This window comes from Hyperolius riggenbachi, chromosome 2 (genome assembly GCF_040937935.1).
Source record: "Hyperolius riggenbachi isolate aHypRig1 chromosome 2, aHypRig1.pri, whole genome shotgun sequence".
NCBI lineage: Eukaryota > Metazoa > Chordata > Amphibia > Anura > Hyperoliidae > Hyperolius > Hyperolius riggenbachi.
In genome coordinates, this window is record NC_090647.1 from 462631969 (window position 1) to 462655365 (window position 23397).

The following is a 23397-nucleotide window of genomic DNA, read 5'->3' on the forward strand; positions in this document are numbered from 1 at the left end:
TTTTATTTTTTTTTGTAATTAAAAAAAAAATAAAAAAATTACAATTTAAAAAAAATACATAAATAGTTACCTTAGGGACTGAACTTTTTAAATATTTATGTCAAGAGGGTATAACACTGTTACTTTATAAACTATGGGCTTGTAATTAGGGATGGACGCAAAACTGAAAAAAAATGCACCTTTATTTCCAATTAAAATATTGGCGGCAAACATTGTGATAGGGACATAATTTAAACGGTTTTATAACCGGGATAAATAGGCATATACATTTAATGGGTTTTAATTACAGTAGCATGCATTATTTAAAAACTATAAAGGCCGAAAACTGAAAAATAATAAATTTTTTCCTATTTTCCCATTAAAACACATTTAGAATAAAATTATTCTTGGCATAATGTCCCACCTAAAGAAAGCCTAATTGGTGGCGAAAAAAACAAGATATAGTTCATTTCATTGTGATAAGTAATGATAAAATTATAGACGAATGAATGGAAGGAGCGCTGAAAGGTGAAAATTGCTCTGGTGGTCAGGGGGTAAAACCCCTTAGTTGGGAAGTGGTTAAAGAGACACTGAAGCGAAAAAAAAATTATGATATTATGATTTGTATGTGTAGTACAGCTAAGAAATAAAACATTAAGATCAGACACATCAGTCTAATTGTTTTTAGCACAGGAAGAATTAAGAAACTCCAGTTGTTATCTCTATGCAAAAAAGCCATTAAGCTCTACGACTTTCAAAGTCATGGAGAGGGCTGTTATCTGACTTTTATTATCTCAACTGTTTTCTTTTCCTCTGCCAGAGGAGAGGTCATTAGTTCACAGACTGCTCTGAAAGAATCATTTTGAATGCTGAGTGTTGTGTAATCTGCACATATTAGAGAATTATGCAATGTTAGAAAAAACACTATATACCTGAAAATAAAAATATGAGAATATTTTCTTTGCTGCTAATCTTCTAGTAATTATTCATAGTACACAACCAATTCATTATATCATATTTTTTTTTGCTTCAGTGTCTCTTTAAGAGGTTCTAGCAGGACGTTTTTATAAGTCTGGTTGTCATTAAGTGGTTAAATTTGTTGTACAGTAATAAACACAGTAACAATTGCTTTTTGTATTACTTTATATATGCTGTATACAAAATGTGTGTCTGCAGGGTCGGGCAGAGGCAGAGGCAAAAGAGGCTACAGCCTCAGGGCGCAGTGTAGGAGGGAGAGCACAACTCACTTAGCTATCATTCTCCTATTGTGTTTGAAGCAGAGAGAAATAAGAAAAGGGGATACATGGCAGTGACTGCAAGCCAGATAATTCTAGATTAAGGTATTGGGGGCTCTGGGGCGAATCTTATTCTAATAGCAATCAGTGTGTCACTGGGGTGGGAGGGATGCAGGGGCGCACTGTGGTGTTTCAGCCTTGGGTGCTGACCTTGTCCTGGCTCTGTGTGTCTGTCATTATACAAGATCCTAAAAGTGTGGGAAGAATGGGGTGTGAACATTGCAGGGCCATGAAAGTTTTTCTAAGGGCCCCATGGTTTGTAGTTACTCCTCTGATGGTAATTATTTGTGATGGGACCATTGTACATTAGTCAGGAACGGGAGATGTTAAAGGCGCATAGCCACACAATTACTGTCACCCACAGAGATCAGGACTCGATTTTCAGCAGATAAGGTGACTGACCGCCTTGGTCGATATCCATCTAGTAAATCTATGAGGCTTTAGTTTCTTATATTGGTGATTATTACTGTATATGATCATTCTAATCTATAAGCTCAAGCCCCGCACAGTAATGAATAATCAGTATTTTTCGATGAAGAAAGTCATCCTTCTGTATCCAGTCACTGCGAATCCCAGCCTTTGTCTCGGGAAGAGCATTAACTCAAGCTCTCAGGGCTGTTATTGAAGCAATATGTTTTGGAGAGCAGACAGTGATTCTTCGGTCCTGTTTAATAATGCATTCCAGTGAGACAAAGGGATGGATCTTCCAAATATCTCTGCACATAGTGGAACTGATTGTTCCCATATTCAACTCACAGTAGGACCATTTCGCCAGGATTGACTGATGCCTGCTTGTGCTTCAAGATCATAATTAGGCTTACTTCCTCTATGTCTCTTCAAATGAGTACTGGAACAACACAAGACCCTTGTTAAAGGAGAAATAAACATAAAAACTTTGATTTGTTAGAGTACATTGTACACTGTATTAGTTTTATGGAGAACTGAGGTCAAATCAAGAGAGGAGTTCAGACTAAACAGTCTCAGTAGTAACAATGGGCTTAATTCACAAAACTCTTCTCATTCATTATCTCTAGTTTCTATTTTTCACTGTATCTAATAGCATCCCTGAACACCGAAGAAGCAAATAGAGGACTTAAAATAAGATAAAAAGGTATAATTGAAGTTAACTAAGAACAACTTTCTTTGAGTCATTTTTTTCTTTTTTGCTTGGAAAAATTATTTCATAAATGAGTTACTCTGAGGCTGGAGTGCCCACATTTTTTCGGCTCACGAGCTTCTCTGAAAATTGCAGATTTCAAGAGATCTACCAACATTTCAAATGCTTCCCCCCCCCCCCCCCAACCTTTCCCCAACTCCCCTCCCAGCCAAGGAAAATAAATATACTAAATATAGATATTGCATAGTGCATAGTGCCCACCTAGTAAGAAAAGCCACATACTCACCTGTAGCCTCTGATCTGTCTCCTCTCCTTAACTTATCTGTCCAGGAACTGCGTGTCTGAGCACAATGATGTCCGCCCTGTGAGGCAAGTTGCCGAAGTGCAGCACCATATTGCTTTGTACATCACTCATAGTGCACAGCCTGGAGAAGAAGAGATGCCGTCTCTCCCTTCAGCCACGCCTCTCCCCTTGCCCCGCCTTTCCCCTTGCTCTTCCCTGACTGGCCATGTGCTGCTCTGAATATGGCAGCAGAGCAGCACAATTTGATGGAATTCGGCTGCGCAGCACAGGCCATGCAGTCCTTCACGATCTACTGGTAGATTGCAATCGACGCAATTGGCACCCGCCCTCCAAGGGCTAGTTGATTTGCAAAGGCTTCTATGAGACTGTGCCATAGGACGCCTGCTAATAGCTCTAAGATCAGCCCAGGTATGTTGTGTGCCAATGAGCCAGTCAGTCAAACAGAGCAAGGGCAAGGGAGTGTGGTGCCAACTACAGTATTCACAGAGGTGTTGCAGTGCTTCCTTCCTGCTAAATACAAAAATGACCTGTTGCTACAATGGGTTAAAAAAGGGTGAAGAGTCAAAGTGAATATCACTCTATTTTTCACTTTGAAATTTATATTTTAGGTCCACTTTAATGGGAATGGAATCAACAATTACCACGGGACAAACAGGGGAGTCTGCTGACAGCCAAGAATGCCTCTAACTGGGGAAGAGACACAGAAATCCTCATGAGGAAGGGGAAACCAACAGAACACCAAGGAAGCCTTTGACTAGAGGCATAATGGTCATCATGGGACGGAAAGGGTCAAACAGAGTATCACGGAAATCCCTAAATGGTCAGGGGACACAGAAACCATCACAAGGAAACTCCTAAATGGGGAGGAGGCACAGTTTACAAGACAGACGGTAAATTAATTTGTCACAGGAAAGACCCTAATTAGGCCAGGAGCACAATGGCCATCATGGGAGTGAGGGGGTCCAACAGAGCATGATGGAAGCTCCTAACTAGCTAGGAAGCACTGAGACCATCATCAAGGAAACTCCTGAATGGGTAGGAGATACAGTAATGAGGGAGAGTGAAACTATTTACTACAAGGAACCCACTTAGTGAGAAAGTAACAATATTGGAGGGAGAGGGACTCACTGGCTGCAAGAGAGTCCCTCATTTTGAAGAGAACCCAGAAACAATAATGGGAGGGGAACACGGGGCAACCCACTGGCTGCAAGGACGCCTTTAAGTGTGTGTGTGTGGGGGCGGGGGGGGGGGGTCAGAAAGACTATTATGGAAGGAAAATGAGTGAGCGGAGTGACTCAAAACTAATCCCCTATCCAGAGGCCAACATGGGAAGGGGAAGGAATAGGGCAGGGGTTCTCAAACTTTTCCAGGTCAAGGCACCCTTTACGACTCTAAAAAATTTTCAAGGCACCCCTTGACAAAACCGGTTACCATATTGAGGCACACCCACCTCAGGAGTACTGCGTCTGCACTCCCAGACACGTGTATACAGAGAGGGTGGTGGGCAGCAGAGTGAGGGGGGTGGTGGGCAGCAGAGTGAGAGGGGTGGTGGGCAGCAGAGTGAGAGGGGTGGTGGGCAGCAGAGTGAGAGGGGTGGTGGGCAGCAGAGTGAGAGGGGTGGTGGGCTGCAGAGTGAGGGGGTGGTGGGCAGCAGAGTGAGGGGATGGTGGGCAGCAGAGTGAGGGGGGTAGTGGGCAGCAGAGTGAGGGGGGTAGTGGGCAGCAGAGTGAGGGGGGTAGCGGGCAGCAGAGTGAGGGGGGTGATGGGTAGCAGAGTGAGGGGGGTGGTGGGCAGCAGAGTGAGAGGGGTGGTGGGCAGCAGAGTGAGGGGGTGGTGGGCAGCAGAGTGAGGGGGGGTGGTGGGCAGCAGAGTGAGGGGGGTGGAGTGAGGGGGGTGGTGGGCAGCAGAGTGAGAGGGGTGGTGGGCAGCAGAGTGAGGGGGTGGTGGGCAGCAGAGTGAGAGGGGTGGTGGGCAGCAGAGTGAGAGGGGTGGTGGGCAGCAGAGTGAGAGGGGTGGTGGGCAGCAGAGTGAGGGGGTGGTGGGCAGCAGAGTGAGAGGGGTGGTGGGCAGCAGAGTGAGAGGGGTGGTGGGCAGCAGAGTGAGGGGGTGGTGGGCAGCAGAGTGAGGGGGGGGGGGTGGGCAGCAGAGTGAGGGGGTGGTGGGCAGCAGAGTGAGGGGGGTGGTGGGCAGCAGAGTGAGGGTGGTGGTGGGCAGCAGAGTGAGGGGGTGGTGGGCAGCAGAGTGAGAGGGGTGGTGGGCAGCAGAGTGAGGGGGTGGTGGGCAGCAGAGTGAGAGGGGTGGTGGGCAGCAGAGTGAGAGGGGTGGTGGGCAGCAGAGTGAGGGGGTGGTGGGCAGCAGAGTGAGGGGGTGGTGGGCAGCAGAGTGAGGGGGGGGTGGTGGGCAGCAGAGTGAGGGGGGTGGTGGGCAGCAGAGTGAGAGGGGTGGTGGGCAGCAGAGTGAGGGGGGTGGTGGGCAGCAGAGTGAGAGGGGTGGTGGGCAGCAGAGTGAGGGGGTGGTGGGCAGCAGAGTGAGAGGGGTGGTGGGCAGCAGAGTGAGAGGGGTGGTGGGCAGCAGAGTGAGGGGGTGGTGGGCAGCAGAGTGAGGGGGGGTGGTGGGCAGCAGAGTGAGGGGGGTGGTGGGCAGCAGAGTGAGAGGGGTGGTGGGCAGCAGAGTGAGGGGGTGGTGGGCAGCAGAGTGAGGGGGTGGTGGGCAGCAGAGTGAGAGGGGTGGTGGGCAGCAGAGTGAGAGGGGTGGTGGGCAGCAGAGTGAGGGGGGTGGTGGGCTGCAGAGTGAGGGGGTGGTGGGCAGCAGAGTGAGGGGGGTGGTGGGCAGCAGAGTGAAGGGGGGTAGTTAGCAGAGTGAAGGGGTGGTGGGCAGCAGAGTGAAGGGGTGGTGGGCACAGGGCCGGCCCTAGACTTTTTGCCGCCTGAGGCAAATTTAGGAGAGAGCTGCTGCTGCCGCCGCCCCCTCGGGGGACGCGGAAAAGGTGAGTCCTCCCCGCCTGTGCCTCTTACGATCTGGCAGCAGCTTCCCAATTACAGGCTGGAGGGGAGCGCAGATCAGGGGACCCAGGCGAGGGACCCCCCTCCCCACTGCTAGGCCCAATACCCCCGACCTGCCCGCTACCCCTCCGGCTCGGCAGCCCGGGCGGGTGCCGCCCCTAGAAGTTTTCCGCCTGAGGCAAATGTTTCACCCCGCCTCATGAGCGGGCCGGCCCTGGGTGGGCAGGAGAGTGAGGGCACATTGAAGTTACTTATGTGTCAGAAAGAGATGCAGCAGAGATTGTGCACATACTGAGGATGTGGGGGAAGGGCAGGCAGACAGCGTTGTAGGCTGACAGTGAAGAGATGCAGCATTCACATTTTACCTTACTCTGCCTTTCTCCCTGCTGTGTCCCTGGACTAATGCAGAAAAGGCTGGAACCATTAGCTAACTTCTGGATTCATAAACTTCCACCTCGCATCTCTAGCTGTACTCCGTGGGGAGGCGGGGCTAGTCGGCTGGCCAACCAATGTGGTAAAGATCCTCTCCCCCTTCACTGTGCTGTGAAACAATGAACAGGGGGCGGGGGAGGGATTAACTCAGGCTTGCTGGCTCTCTGCACGTGCAGGCGCAGCCAGCCTGCATCTAATGATTTTACAGGGCAGAGCAGGATTGTGAAGTCCTGCAGAGGATTTGATACACGCGATTAGGAGGGCAGCCGCGGCACCCCTGGGATCTGTTCACGGCGCACCAGGGTGCCGCGGCACCCAGTTTGAGAACCTCTGGAATAGGGGAAAAGCGAGTGTCCTCAGGACTCATAATACATTAGGCATGGCACTGACTTCCGTATTTACATCATATACTATTGAAAACCATCCAGACTCCATACCATCTGCTAAAACATACAAATGAAATACATTAGAAAACTATCTGCCAATAGATTTTGCAATTCTGTCTGTAGCCGGCCACACACATTTCTTCTAATCTCTTGTACTGCTCACTGTTGGTCTGCTCACAGGAGAACATATGAGCAGTATGAGTGTGATGTCCGCCGGTGCACGCCAGCGGTGGAATGCCGCGACCCGAGCTGCGGCTCTTGCTTCCGGGTCTTAGCCGATGACGTCACTGGAGCGCAGGACGGCTCTCACACACTATTGGACAAGCGGAGGTCGCGTTCCCAGTACGTACTCCGCAGATGTAAACAGTAGTGCACGTGTGCCTGCTGAACAGAGGTGGGTTTTGTTTCAATTTTGCTTTGTGTTGATTGGTTATTCCTTGTATTTAAATTCAGAGAGCGCCCCCAGTCATCGCCCGTGATAGCATTAGCTTTGACTTGTTGCTGGGTATGCGCTCTCTTCCTGATTGATTCCTGTTGCCGATTACTGCTTGTATCCTGACCTTGCTAACCACTGATTGATTCCTGTTGCCGACTTTTGCCATGTATCCTGACCAGGCTAACCACTGATTGATTCCTGTTGCCGATTACTGCTTGTATCCTGACCTTGCTAACCTCTGATTGATTCCTGTTGCCGACTTTTGCCATGTATCCTGACCACGCTAACCTCATCAGATTCTGTTGGTGGATTACTATCTGTCAGTCTGTATGCTACATCTACCTGCAGGGTATATTGTAGTATTGTGTTAGGTAGGAGTTTTCGCAGGTGTTACGGGCTGGGCTATAGGTCAGTCATATGGGCATACAGCCTGACCTATAGTCATTGACCAGACAAGCCTGACAATTAGCATGTTGGTTCATCACCAGTGAGAAAGAGGTTGGCACAGAACACTGGATTGCTAAAACATAAAATAGTGGTCACTGGCTATGCAGGGTAGCAGGGGTGTTTGAGTCATTAGGCTAGTTAGGCAGAAGTACAAATTCTAGGCAGGTACAGCAGTTCACATAGATGTAGCCAGATGACCGGAGATCTGCTTTAACTTGTATTGTAAAGCAGGGCACAATACAAATATAGTTATGTTATACTGTATATCAGGGGTCCCCAAACGTTTTGGGTCGAGGGCCAGGTCAACATACTTTAGACTGCTGGGGGGCCGGAGTATACATAAAATGATGTAGAAGTCTTTGCGGGCCAGACAGTGAAGCCTACCCAGGTGACAACCTGCAGTCCAATTGGACAGTAGTGTCACCTGATGTGGAATTTGATTGGAAACCAGCGAATTACTGCTTTCTAACTTCCATGTGGAAGGTTGAGGCCAGCACTGCTATTCTATATGCGGACCACAAATATTTAAAGATGTAGCTTACCGCATCTATAAGTAATACATTTTGTGTGTGTGTGTGTGTTGGGGGGGCGGGTGGGGGGCGCTAAAAAAGCCTCATAGGGCCGCATTCGGCCCACAGGTCTTAGTTTGAGGACCACTGCTGTATATGAACAATTAGCCTACAATGCTTATACAGTTTATACATATATCTCAGTATTTTCATGAAAGGTATACTTTAAAGGACACCTAACCTGAGCAAGGCTACCTAAGCTAAGCACAGAGGTATGTACTATGCTGGATCCACATACCTTTGTGCATAGTCTGTTCCTCTCCTCATTCCCCCCAGGTCCATGTAACCACACCTTGAACATTTTTCAACCAAGAAGAGGCTGGCTTGTCACGATGCTGCTTACTATCACCCTCCCATTCTCTCGTCTTCCCTGCCCCATTCATTCCCTTTAAGAGGAGGGAATGGGAGGGTGATTGGAGGGCATATGGCAGCAAGCCTGCTTTTTATTGGCTGTAAATTGACTTAGGCTAGATTCACAGTGGGACGTTGCGTTTTCATGCCACGTTAAAGTCGCACCGCAAGCTTACAACGCAACGCGCCTAAAAAGTGGCAACGCAGCGTTACCGTCGCATACAGCAGATACAGTAAAAAATACAGGCAATGAAAAGTATGCTTCCAAGTCATTACTGAGCATGTGCAAACAGTCCAATGCAGCTAATAACGTGTATAACGCACGGCATGCAGTACTTTTACTTAACGTGCAGCGTTAGACACCAACGCAACGTGTGCACTGTGAACAGGGCATTTATTTTTTATTGCAGTGAGTTATTCTGCGTTAAATGCTGTTTTAACGCGCGACTTTAACGTCCCACTGTGAACTTAGCCTTAGGGTAAAAGCTAAGGTCTTCAAGGAGTGATTGCACGGACTGGGGGGATTGAGGAGAGGAATGGACAATGCACAGAGGGAAGTGGATCCAGCGTGAAAATACTTCTGTGCTTAGCTTAGATAGCCTTGTTCGGGTCAGGTGTCCTTTAAAGGAAACCAGAGATGTGAACAACATCACTATTTACTGTATATTTACCTGTGGATTTCTCCCATGTGGACTGTAGGCTCCCTCCTCATCCTCCCCAGCTGTTCCATTGTCCCGTAGAAAACTCTGATCATTTTGGCCAGTCAAGCTCTTCAGCATGGGCCGGCCGCACGCCCCGTCGCTCTGCGCCTGTGCAGTAATACGATGCAGGCGCAGAATGCTCCCGGCCAATGAAGCGTGGCAGGGGCATGCACGTGGCTGGGCCACACATGAGCAGAAGAGCACAACTGGCCAAACTATCTGAGGTTTTCACGTGAGAATGGAGTGGCCAGAGAGGACAGCAAAGGAGCTCATGGGCCACATGGGGCTAGAGGAAGCCCCAGGTAAGCATAAATACTGCGCATGCTAAAATGAAAGGACTCATTATATTTCTCATATGAGTTTAGATGACTTATACTGCTTAGATAACTAACACAAATGACTCAAATTATCTTCTTCCAGTTGTGACTCATCAAGTTAAACACTGACTTCAATAACAGCTCAGCATCGCTTATGACCCCAGTGGGTACTAAACAAATGTTCTCCTAATAACGTCTATTAAGCATCATCTGTGTCGCTGATGCTGAACAATATCTTCTCCCAGGCCTCAGCTGTTCTCACACATCTCAGAGGGATCTTCCAGTGAACGATCTGACTGCTGCCCGTAAGGCCAGATATGCTGGCGGTGCTCAGGGAAAGTGACCCAAGGCACACAATAAAAAGCTGACACACACTAAAGCTTGTCAAAACTGCTCGACATTTTCACACGGCTCCTCTTTGTTTCTCTTAAATCTTGTGTACCTTTCTCTCTGTCCCAAAAGCTACAAAGTGCTGGTTGTCCGCCCACATTCTCTGTTTACATTCATCAGATCATTAGAGCGGATCACAGACACAAGAAGAAGCTCACCATAAAGAATAAAATAGTAATAATAAAATATTCCATAGAGCTTCAGTAGTTGGCCTTCCCTGAGTATGTCAGCATTAAAAGATCCTGAAATCAATGTTTTTTGCTTTAGTGAAGCCCTCCCGAAATCAGTGGAGTTTTTGAAGTAATACAGTTTCACCATTTGCAAGATCAATATGCATTCAAGTCAGTGAAGAAGGTAAATGAGTAGATGAACTCCACTCAACTTCCGTAAATATGAATAGTGCAGGAACCAGGCAATACTTTATTAAAGTGTACCTGAGATGGATTAAAGTAAAGAATTTATACTTATCATCCAGCCCCGTGGGCTCCCTTGCTGTCGTCTGCTGGCCATACTGGTACATTCATGTCATGTCTCGTCGTCCATGCGTGGTCTGGCCAAGTGTGCACCCATGTTGCGCTCCCCTGGTATTACTGCGCAGTTGCAGAATGCCCCAGGTCACAGGAGCACAACGGCATGCCCCCATAATGATAAACCACGACTGAGCTAATGTACTGGGACGGCCAGCAGACAATCTGAGCAGCCTGGGGAGATGGTGAGGGAGCCCATGACCTGAAAGGGGTTGGAGGAAGCCCCAGGTTAGTATAAATGATTTAATTAAATCATCTCAGGTTTTCTTTAAGTCAATCAGGTAAAAACCCAAAAAAACAACCGCTGTCATGTTTCGGACACACAGTGGTCCTTAGTCATAGCATCAAGCTATGACTAATGAGTAGGACCACTGCCTACACTTTATTGGACATTGTGCAAGACACTTTTATCTTCAGGAAGGGAAATGGGTTTGGTTTTTGTGCAATGTGAAATCCCCCACCTCCCTTACCTGGATGAGGGGTATCTGATGTATGAAATTTGGGTGACGAACCTCATGGACCAGGATGGAATAAAAGATGCAGAACACACCTTTTAGGCCTGTAGGAATATCTACTCACGAATCAGCTCCAATGCCCCAATCTAACTCCACACACTTCAACCTATGAGGCGCGTCCCCGCTTGAACGGTAGGTGAAGAGACAACACCTGCCCGACTTTGGTTACACCCAGACCTTTAGTGTGCAAGGTATTGGAGCTGAATGCAGGGTAAGCAAATAAACTTCCAGGCCAAACAAGGAAACAGAAGCACAAAGTCCAGCAACAGTCCAGGGTCATACATGGGTAAGCAGAAATATCACAGTACCGGAGGGCAAGGCAGAGAGTAGTCAAAGAACGTTTCCGAAATCAAAACCAGGCAGCAAGGGTCGTCATGATATTCCAGGCAAGAGGTCAGTTCAGGCAGCAGACAAGAGAGGTCCAGTAATCAAACCCGAGGTCAAAGTCCAGATAATCCAATATAAACAGCAGGTAACAGCACACCCAGCAACCAGCAAGCTAGAAGCTATCACGGGCAAGATGCAAGTGTCACAGCAAGGTTTAAATACTGACAGCATCCAATCAGTGGCGGGCCACATGCACACAACAGCCAATCACACGCAGGCATTAATCTTGTTTAAGTATCAGCTGAGAGAGAGATCAGCTGACACAGGTTGCAATACATCTCAGCTGAGTAACCAATAGTAACCAGTAAAACATCCTGACTATGTGTCAGCTATAGCATAGTGGCTAAGAGCACCGCCTCTGATGCGAGAAACCAGGGCCCAACCCCAGCCAGGGTCAGCATCATATATTACTATTTATTACTATACCTCTGTCGCCAGCTTCAGACCATACTGTGGCCGATAGGTGCGATCCCTTACAACACCAAATGGTATAATATTTTCAGGCAATGAGATAACCAGTGAAATCAATACATCTTACAAAACTGGGTTGTTGATAGGCAACCACAGTATCAAGCAAGTGTGGAATGCCATCTCCACGTGGATAGGAAATCTTCTCCAGGATGGGTTGGGTTGCATTACAAAAAAGTTTCAAGACTGAATGATGGAGACAAGTTAGGGGCTGCTACAGTCATTGTAATGATAATGACTATTCTACTTGTATCAAGAGGAAGGCACTAGTTCAGAGCTTTTGTGCCAGTATATATTGTCCATTCCTGAAAAGATATGTTTATACTACATATTGAATTAACCTGATATTCAACTTTTCAAGTCCTAGTTGGGGGTGTTCATACATCTGGCCTACAGATGTCGCTGTTCTTGTGTACTGCATAATATTATCTAGACTGTCGTGGGTTGTTGGTTCCTGTTCTGCCCTGGCTAGGAACACAGAGAGAATACACTTCATGTAGAGAGTTGGTGGATCCTGTAAATAAATCTAGTAGTAGTTTTTTAAGTTATCCTGCCTTTGTGGCTACTAAACACAACACAAATGGATTTAGATACTTTTGCAAAAATAATGTCCCTAGTCAACACTGAACAAGTCAAAGTAGCTAAGCAGTCAGCAAAATACAAATAAAACTCTACAGGTGGTAGGAGACAACTGATGAGACCATTCTGGTATTGACATCACATCTCACTATGGTCCTAAAGTGTTTGCTCTATAAACAGCAGAGGTGGCAGTAAAAGGAAACAGTCAGGAACTGCACTACAGTGCACAGGCAGATATGGGGCTAGATCCACTCTGCAAATATATCCATCTGTATCTGTCAAGGAAAGGGGGTCATCAGAGCAGAACATGTGCTGCAAAAATGTACGCTAGTATCTTCAGGCTATCTGAAATATAGAAGAGATAAAAGGACAGATGTTAAAGAAGGCTGATGATGTTTATGCTATGTAACCTCCATTCCTTAACTTAAAAAAAAATCTGTACCTCCAGCTGTACAACTAACTTTAGTCAAAGCTTTAAATTCCGACCATTCTACGTACTGCTTGCGTTTTATTGCAGAATGCTGAACCCTTTCATATGTGTTTCTTTTTATGTTTTCTATTTATACTCCTCCATATGTCTCAAGGGGCTCGATAGCCAGTGGTCAGATGACAGAAATGCAAACATGGACTTTAAAGATAGGAGGAGGCAAATTATCTAACTTACCTAACAGCAAAAGAATTACTAAACCGCGTGGCCCAGTGCAGATGAAGCTCTGTAAAGTCCTTTCAACATTATTCATGCGTTTCATATACACAAATGCTTCACAGTATACGAAAAGGTGTAATCACAAAATTGTATTCTGACTAGTGCCTGGCTAGATACGAATAAGTGATATGGACTCTCGTATATGATTAGTGGCTGGATAGTGTGACAGTGCCTCTGACACAGGAGACCAGGGTTCAAACCTCGGTTCTCCCTATTAATTAGCCAGTACCTATTCAATAAGGAGTTCTTGGGCAAGACTCCCTAACACTGAGTGTGCTCTAGTAGCTGCCTATCAAGCGCTTTGAGTCTGACAGGAGAAAAGTGCTACACAAATGTTGGAAATATTATTATAATTTAGGTAGAATTATGTGATACAAACAATCATTGACCACCGCCCTTATCACCTGTTTTTCCCTTGTGCAATATAGTCCTAGTTATGGGTGAAAATCAAAAACAGCAGAGGTCTCCATCACAATTTAGTATGCACCACTCCAATTCATTTGTCAAAAATTCTCGGTGGGAATAGTAGCTCCCATGCTGGAGAGGGCCCTGGTCCTGATACAATATAAAAGGTAATCTACTATTAAAATGAGCAAATGATTTGAACATAAAGTGTGCACTGCAAAAAAAGAATGAATAGTTGAATTCATAAACCATAAACAAAACTTAAATGTTTAACAGACATATACATATATAACATGTATATAAATGTATAACAGGGTGTACTCAGTAAATATCTGTAAAATTGCTGTGCACAGGATGCGCACAGCAATTTTACTGGAATTTGCAACAGCTCCGTAGCGATTGGCACAATTAGCGCGACTCGTGTTACCTAGGTAATGGCTACATTGCCTGGAAACCTAGACATTACCTAGGTAACCCGGTTGGGTTTATTGTGCAGCACGTTCTACGGAGTTGTCAGAAGTACCAATAAAAAGCCAAGGTGCTTGAATTTTGCCAACATTTACTGAATGCACTCCTAAGTGCTAAATCAATTAATAAAAAGTGTGATCACGTATATGCAGTAAGCCTGGCAGCATTACTAGCCTGTGATACTTGCAGTTCCTTCCTAGTGGGGTGGATGGGGAAATCCAGCCCTATGAGTTACGTGGTCTAGATTTACCACCTCGTCAGGAAGCTGCAATGCATACAATGTGCTTCTCCATCTATAATTCAGATTAATGGATTGGACAGTTGGTCATTTAAAAGTTGTGCAGATTAGAACTTTTAAAGGGACTAAAATTGTTTTAAGAAATATAAACTATGTGATTTCTGTTGTGTTCCCAATCCAGTGAACCTGTTTAGAATTTTGCTTTCTCGCTTTCACTGTAAAAAAAATACAGTAACTCTAGCCAGGGCCGGCGCTACCATATAGGCAAGGGGGGGGGGGGGGCAAATGCCCCAGGGCCCCAGAGTCCATAGTAGCCACCCAAGTGTCCCCCCCTCACCTCCTCTCAATATGAGTCACAGTTACTGACTGCCCAGTCCAGGTACAGAATTATGTGAAAGGGACAGGGCACTGGGCAGCGTGGGGGGGGGGGGGGACATACATTATGTGCAATGGGTGCTTGGCCCTGTCTCTTGGCTTCATCCAGTGCAACGCCGCGACCTGTTGCCATGAGTTCCTGGACGGAAGCAGCAGTGTCACTCCACATGATGCAGTGTAGTGATGGGGCCCGGGCCACACGGTGCTCACCATATATGTGAGGACCACTAGGCCAGCAGTGAATACTGTAGGAGGATGGAGGAGAATGGACACCGGAAATAAAGGAGAACCTAATACAGCTCATGGTAGGTGGGTGGGGGGTGTCAGGGGCCCCATCACAGCTAAAACCGACCCTGACGCTAGCTTTTCACCTAACTAATGTAGTGACTATGTAAATGTCAAGGTGTTTGGAGATATCCTGTTGGAGTGAATTTCAAGAACTTCTGAACCATTGGACATTAGGGATTGTCAAACAGATGCAAATCATTCTGAATGTATGCTAATTTTTATGCTAAGTTCATGCAGTTTAAAAATGGACCAATAAAATGCTGTTGCACCAGAATTTGATTGGTCTTTTTGACAGTGCAAAATTTGCATACAATAAGCATAACATTTTGTTTGCATCTCACTGACCAACCCTATTTGTGACACATATATTCACATAAAGTTTTCATCTTATTGAGTATTCTCCATGTGGCCGAAGGATGAACATTGCAATGAACTGTACCACACAAACCACTGAATCAGAACCCAGGAGCAGATGAATGGCTGCCGGACCAGAGACTCCAATATATGAAAAAAAAATAACCTGTCCATTCCACTGGAGGTTACTTACTTTTGTTTTTGATAATGGGGTTGAGTCACAAACCGTATTTAATTAATTTTTCTGGCTTACTAACTCACTATTTACCTCTCTGTAACCACCCTGGCGTTCGTTTAATTGCGGCTATGTGGCCACAGGATGCTTTTTTTAAAAAAAAATGTGCCTACGTTGGTGTAGCTAGAACTAGGCTAGCTACACTTTGCCCTCAAGTCCCCCGGCACTGTCCCCCTCCCTCCGCTCGCCGCCGGCGATATTTACCTAGCCGCGATCCCGCGATGGCCGAGACTTCCGCCATAGCTTCAGGCATTGCTATGACGACGATCGGGCATTACGTCTGACGTCATGTGCAGTTCCAATCACCGCCATTGCGACCCCTGGAGGCTATGGAGAGGCAGCACCGGCGCGGGCTCCGGGGGGAGGGTATTATAAAACCGCGCGATCAGGGGGATCAGATCGGCCCGGCGGCGATCGGAGGGGTGATGTAGCTAGCCAAGTGCTAGCTACACCCCCTCCGAAAATGTTGTACTAAAAGACCCTCCAGGACCTGAGTAATCCACTGCGGCGGTAATGGATGAGCTGAGCTCGTTCATACCGCTCAGGTGGTTAAAGTGGATCTGAGACAAACTTTTGCTGTCTTCATTTTTCTGTTACTTACATATAGTTTATTGGGCATTCCCCCCTCCCCCCCCCCCCCCCCAAAAAAAGGGTTTTTTTATTTTATTTATTACCCAATTGCATATAAATGATTGTATCCATGCCCCCAGCTCCTCCAGCGCCTAGGCATTCTGAGTCCCATGCTGCAAGTGCTCATGGGAGCTCAGCCTGGGGAGGAGGAGGCTTTTGCTGAGGCATGCACGAGATTTCAGAGGCAAGGGGGTGGAGAGGGGAGGAGAGAGGAGGCGAGGGGAGTGGAGTTTTCACAGGCTGAGGGGTGGAGATGCAGAGCAGCTTGCCTGTGTATTGATGACAAGCAGAATATGGCTGCTCATTGTATCACAGGAAGAAACAATCATATATTGTTGAAGCTGTTTGCAGCTAGATTTACCGTGTAAACCAGGGGTCCCCAAACATTTGGGTGGAGGGCCGGGTCAACATACTTCAGACTTCTGGGGGGCCGGAGTATACATAAAATAATGACGTTTTTGCGGGCCAGACAGTGAAGCATACCCAGATGACAACCTGCAGTCCAATTGGACTGCAGTGTCGCCTGATGTGGAATTTGACTGGAAACCAGCAAATTACTGCTTTCTGGCTTCCATGTGGATGGGTGGTGCTAGCACTGCTATTTCATATGTGGACCACCAATATTTAAAGTAAAGATGTAGCTGACCGCATCTGTAAGTAATACATTTTGTGTGTGTGTGTGTGGGGGGGGGCAGTAAAAAAGCCTCAGGGGGGTGCATTTGGCCCGCGGGCCTTAGTTTGAGGACCACTGGTGTAAACCATCTAAACTTTAGATAAGATACAGTATATAGACAAGTTACTTGCTATAGTTAGTTTTTTTTTATCTCGGTATCACTTTAACTTTTGATTTATCTCTCCTTATCTGTCTTAAGTCATGAATTATCTCTCCCTCTCTGACATAACTCATATCCCAAGAATGGACTCTCCTAGAGCTGAGGGGAAAAATAAATAGGGCAGATAATTCAAGAGAAAGGCTTTCTGAATTAACACCATTGTCAGTTTTTACTCCTAAATTGCCAAAAAAGCATTCAGGGCAGAAGTGGGTACACTTAACACGCCCCTACCCAATTCAATATTTGGTGTTTTTTTTTTTTCTGACCAGAAGAACGAGATCGATTTTTATGCTTGATTGAATAGATTTAAAAAATCAAGTCATTACACCATATACGTATAATCACATTTTTCCAAAATATGTAAAAAAAATATTCAAATAAAACAGTACATTTTTGTATTTAAGGTATTTTTCTATCTGATATTTCCAACACATCCAATCACATCCCGCTACACCTAACATCAGCCCTACTACTGCTGCTATCCCTAACACTAACCCTTCTACTACTGCTGCAACTAACACTAACCTCACTGGCGCTACACCTAACACTAAACTTCCTGCTCCTACATCTAACACTAGCCTTACTTACCGATGTCTTCTGTATGCTTGTAGATTGTCATACCATCGTGCTGGCGCTCCCCAATTGTACTACCGATGGCAGGGCCGGCTCTAGACTTTTTGCCGCCCGAGGCAAACTTGTGAGGATGTTTAACCACTTCCCAACTGAGGGGTTTTACCCCCTGACCACCAGAGCAATTTTCACCTTTCAGCGCTCCTTCCATTCATTCGTCTATAATTTTATCATTACTTATCGCAATGAAATGAACTATATCTTGTTTTTTTCGCCACCAATTAGGCTTTCTTTAGGTGGGACATTATGCCAAGAATAATTTTATTCTAAATGTGTTTTAATGGGAAAATAGGAAAAAATGTGGGAAAAAATTTATTATTTTTCAGTTTTCGGCCTTTATAGTTTTTAAATAATGCATGCTACTGTAATTAAAACCCATTAAATGTATATGCCTATTTATCCCGGTTATAAAACCGTTTAAATTATGTCCCTATCACAATGTTTGCCGCCAATATTTTAGTTGGAAATAAAGGTGCATTTTTTTCAGTTTTACGTCCATCCCTAACTACAAGCCCATAGTTTATAAAGTAACAGTGTTATACCCTCTTGACATAAATATTTAAAAAGTTCAGTCCCTAAGGTAACTATTTATGTATTTTTTTTAGATTGTAAATTTTTTATTTTTTTTTTTAATTACAAAAAAAAAAAATTGGGAAGTGTGGGAGGTAAGGAGTTAATTTTTTGTGTAAAACAAGTTTATTTGTGTGTAAAAAATGGTTAGGGTGTAGTTTTACTATTTGGCCACAAGATGGCAACATTACCAATTTGTTTCATACGACCTGCAAGCGTCCTTCCGGACTGTTGCAGGAAGTAGAAAGAGGCTGGGACTTTGTTATTTTTTCACAATGATCGCGCTGCTCAGCCGAGCGGCAGCAGATCATTGCGGGGCTGAGATCAACGAACGGGAATGGATTTTCCCGTTCATTGATCTCCGGGCGAGCGGGCGGCGGCGTGTTTACTAGCGGCGGGCGGCGTGTTTACGAGCGGGAGCGCGGACAGCGGCGGGAGTGCGCAGAGTACGGATTTCTCCGTCCCTGGGGGTGAAAGGATGGAAAAAGGGGCGGAGAAATCCGTACGCGCGGGGGTAAAGTGGTTAATAAAAAAATGAAAAAATTGTACCATATATGGGCACCTTTAAAGCAGTAGGATCAGCCATACTATGCCAGGGGAAAAAAATACATATATAAGTAGAAATATACTTGATCTACTTACATAACACATGTATTATACTGTATGTAAGGAGACAAAAATAGAGACGGGAGCCCCCAAAAGTGTATTATTGGTGATGAGATGGGTATAGTAAGTTAATGAGAGATGTATACTCACAAACACGGGTTGCCGAAGATCAGGCAACCACAGAGGCGCTGCGCTGTTACTACACAACGTCAAGCTGCTCCTTGTTTTTTGTATTTTTGCCTGAGGAAGCGGGCTTGAGACCCGCGAAACACGTTGCAATTGTTCTTTGTCTTGGAGTTCAGATTAAATGTTTTTTGCCATTTGATCACAGTGGTTGTGTTTTGAATATTGGGGAGGTAAGTCCACCCTTGCCCCCCTCTGTTTTATTGATTTTAATACGGTTTCTCCTTTTATCCTGTTGGCGCCTCTGTTGTTTATTACACATGTATTATACTGTCCACGATTTGATTTCAGTGAATGTTATATAGTAAATGACGAGAATTCTGTTCCTGGTGGGGGCCATGTCTTTTGCCCACAGTTAAGGCTAACTCGTGATGTCATTTCTGCCCTTTACTTTTTTTCTTGTCTCCTCCAATCGCTGAGTCGCCTCAGCCTTGCTTGTAAACACAAGTGAGCAGGGGATTAGGTTTCAGATAAGAAGCTGGCAGGGAAATAAAGGGAAGAGGAGGAATAGATTATAGATAATAAGAACCCCCAGCATGCAATTCTTTGGCACGACTACTAAAGGGCCAGTGTTCCTTAAGTAGGTGATAACTCCAAATCATAACAGCAGAAAAAGTTTTGAAAGTTTTGAATGCAGGCTTGGCATCTTTATCACTTAAAGTGGACCCAAATTAAAAATACAAGATTTCAGAAATAAAATTTATTTTCTAAATTATAATAATAAATAGCAGCCTTTTTTCAGCTGCATGATGACAAATATAAAATACTTTACATTTATTGGAGAAACCCCTCCCTTCCTTTCAAATTGCCGGGATTTTTCCGGCAAACTGGTGGAGTAGATGGTGTCTGGCAATGGAGGAATTGCTAATGGCTGCCCCCAGTATAATTCTAGCTATGAAAAGAGAAGGGTGAAAAGCATGCACTGAAATGCTCATAGGTTTGACGGAGTGTTTATTTATCTTTGTATGTGTCAGAGTGGTGCAACTAAATATTTTTAATTAAAAAAATATTTGGTTTGGGTCCGCTTTAATACACTCAGACCAGTTGCTGTTGAAATTTGATTTTTTTATGGTGACGATACCGCTTTAAGGACCAGAGACTGCTGGTACCATAAACCGCCGTCCACACTGAACACATCCAATACCGACTTGCACACTGAACACCTGTCGACTCAGGCTACCCACTCTGCCATCTCTTATGACAGCAGAGCTCTGTGAGCCGGTCAGGAGCCGCTTTTATTGGCTCCTGACCTTGTGATAAATGTAAGCCCATGGAAGTTGCTTACATTGATCAACAGGGTCAGGGGCCAATGAAATCCACTCCTGACCAGCTCACAGGGCTCTCCCATCATAGAGACGGCAGGGCAAATGAGCTGTGGCGGGCAGAGAGCGATGTGATCGGCAGGAGCAACAAGAGTGTCAGGAACGCGCGGCCAGGGCCGGATTACCAACCAGGCAACAAAAGCAGTCGCTTGGGGCCCCATTCAGAGTCAAAGGGGCCCCATCAGCACATAAACCAGCCCTAGCCATCCTGTCAGCGGTGGCTGGATGGTATAATGGTTAAAGGGACTCTGAGCAGTGCAGTAACTATGGAAAGATGCATATCATTTTAAAGCTCTCTCTCTCCTCTTTCCAATGATAGATAAACCACAGCCCTATGCCTTTTAGTTTTCGATATTTTCGCGATCGAAATCGCGGCCACGGCAATTTCACGAAAGTAGCGAAAACTAAAAGGCGTAGGGTGGTGGTTTATCTATCATTGGAAAGAGGAGAAAGAGAGCTTTAAAATGAAATGCATCATTCCATAGTTACTGCACTGCTCAGAGTTTATCTATCATTGGAAAGAGGAGAAAGAGAGCTTCAAAATGATATGCATCTTTCCATAGTTACATTGTATTACACAGGACGACTTTTCTCCAAAGTCGGCAGCTCCATTCAGCACAATGCAATGAAATATAAGGAACCCAGGGGGATATAATTACAAACATCATGCTGGTAGGTGTGAGGATGTAATTAATTAGTTGTGGGTATGCTTAAAGGCATACCCACAGGCACTGCTCGGAGTCCCTTACGGGCTCTGCCTCTGACACAGGAGACCAGGGTTCAAATCTCGGCTCTGCCTGTTCAGTAAGCCAGTACCTATTCAGTAGGAGACGTTAGGCAAGTCTCTCTAACACTGCTACTGCCTATAGGGCGCGTCCTAGTGGCTGCAGCTCTGGCGCTTTGAGTCCGCCAGGAGAAAAGCGCGATATAAATGTTATTTGTCTTGTTTTGTCAAATGATGCCGTGCGCTGCTGATTGTCTTCAGAGCCAGGCTCTCCTCCTAGGTCCCCCTCCTGCTACTGTGCGCTCTGCCGCTGCCCACTCCTCCCTCCCTTCCCACAGAGAACCGCAGCTGCAGCAAGGATGATAGCAGCAGATGACAAATGCTCACTCACCTATCCATGATCCAAGCGATAGAGATCCTGTCATCTGAAACCCATCTGTCTCTTCTACAGTGCAGCCGCTCGCTCTGAACTTCCTGATTCTCAGATCAGACATGAAGTAGGAAGTAGTAATAGTAGTAGTAACAGTGCGGCAGCACTCTAGAGGTGACAGATGGGCTCCGGATGACGGGACCTCTATTGCTTGGATTGCAATAGGTGAATGTGAGTCATCTGGTGCTGTCATTCTCCCCCGCTGCGGCTGCCTTCTCTGCTGGACTATCGGATTCACTGGGATGGAGGCTGCACGGTGGCTGTCTAGTTTGGGAGGAAATCATTTGTTCGGTGGTGAGGGTGGTTATGTAATTCTGTCTGGGGAACGGCTTCCGGTTTGGCGGTGTCCAGAGCTTTCTGCTATTGTCAGGCTAGAGATGCAGGGGGAATGTGCTGCTGCTGTGATATCTGGTGCCCTCTTCACAGGGGTGCCCCATCCCCTGAGTGCAAATGTCCCAGCCATTCATCTCTCACTCTGCATTTTGCCACTGCTATTCCCTGCATTGTGCACCCACAGAGGAAAGCGGGCTGTTGCCCATAGCAACCAGTAGCTCGGCTGCCCCGGTGTGTGCGGCATGTTGCTGTGCAGCTGCATCTTCTGATTCTATTACGACATAATGGGGGGGGGCCCAAATCAGTTACTTTGCTTAGGGCCCCATTTAGCCTTAATCCGGCTCTGCGCGCGGCGGCGCTGATATGAAAACTACGCCCTGGCAGGTATTAGGGGATCAAAACAGGGCGCAGATTTCAATCACTGCCATCCTGAAGTGGTTAAATGAAGAAATAGCAAGGGTGGTTGCTGTTGCTCTCAGAATTTGTGCTGTTTTGATAAATAGACCCTGTGGGGTTTTCATGTACCTGATGACATTCTCGCTGTAACACTGTAAACAAATTCTAGGTCACTTCTGTCACCTCATACCTGTGAGGGCCACACCCTGCTGGGCACACATGTCACCCTTTCTCCAGCACTTTGCAGTCATTAATCACTTACGTATTTCTTAAAGGGGACTTCTCTGGCTCAGTGTTGTGTAACTTTGATGTGTTGACGTGGATGAAAAAAAAGTAATAAGGACAATATTCTATTTTTATGAATTTGTGGTTATTGTTCTTTTCAATTGCTTTTTAAGGCTTTGGGGGGAAAAATACAATGAGGCCTCTGTAGTTCTCAAGATTATTAAATAATCTTTAATTATTAAATAGATCTTTGCTTTCTAAGGCGAAAAGTGATGCTTGAAGTGCAATAAACCCACAGCAAGTTGTTTTAGTTTATTGATATAGTCACTTCACCTTTCATTAAAAAAATATCAAACATGTCATTGATACACAATACAAGCTATGATTACCAGTAATTGAGTATTATTAAAATTACCTTTTCATTTTATTGTGCATTCTACCCTTTTGGGTACACTGCTTGATGAACAACACGTTTCAGAATTCTAATCTGCAGCAAGGACAATGACAAGATTTCAAGCAAGGAAGACTTCTAGCAAATACAGAAGACTTCTAGCAATAAACCTGCATGTGGCCAATTACAATGGGGGTCCCAGAGAGAGACCTAATGAGTTATATCAACACTAAGATATAAAAGAAATAAAAACAACTGTGGGATTTTTACACTAATGGTAAATGGGCAGGGGACCTGCCAGAATGCATCAGTACTCATTAGATGAGGAGATGCTTATCTGATGGGTTTATGGCATAGTTCAGTAAACCCTATGCCCCTCAGTACTGGGAACTTTACCAGGCCAAGGGGTATCCAAAGAACACTTATTTCCACTAGCAGTGGGCACAGTGCTTTGTGGAAGGCATAGGGCTGATTACATCACTGCTGACAGGCAAAGCTAGCTGATAACTAAAGTGTGTGTGTGTGTGTGTGTGAGGGGGGGACACGCATGCTTGACACTTCTATGCTTATACCCAGATGATTCAATTGGGGGTTGAGGGTGTGTGTGTGTGTGTGTGTGTGTGTGTGTGTGTGTGTGTGTGTGTGTGTGTGTGTGTGTGTGTGTGTGTGTGTGTGTGTGTGTGCGTGCGTGCGTGCGTGCGTGCGTGTGTGTGTTAGAAATGTCTTCTCTGCCATATAGATTTATCCATGAAAAGTTGAGGTTTAGGATTACTCTTGGGAAAATTATCAATGTTAGGAAGCAGAGAAGGCAAGGCTGACATGTAAACCGTCTACAATAACACTGACGTTGCTG

At 45.7% G+C, this 23397-nt stretch overlaps 1 protein-coding gene across 1 annotated transcript in view; it reads right to left on the reverse strand.

Moving 5' to 3' along the window:
* Positions 1–1717: 1717 nt before the first annotated feature.
* NEK8 (NIMA related kinase 8) overlaps positions 1718–23397 on the reverse strand; it is a 173764-nt gene continuing 152084 nt past the window's right edge. The window contains exon 16 of the mRNA XM_068270141.1: positions 1718–2139. The gene's annotated coding sequence lies outside the window, so the exon portion shown is untranslated. The remainder of the gene's footprint in view (positions 2140–23397) is intronic.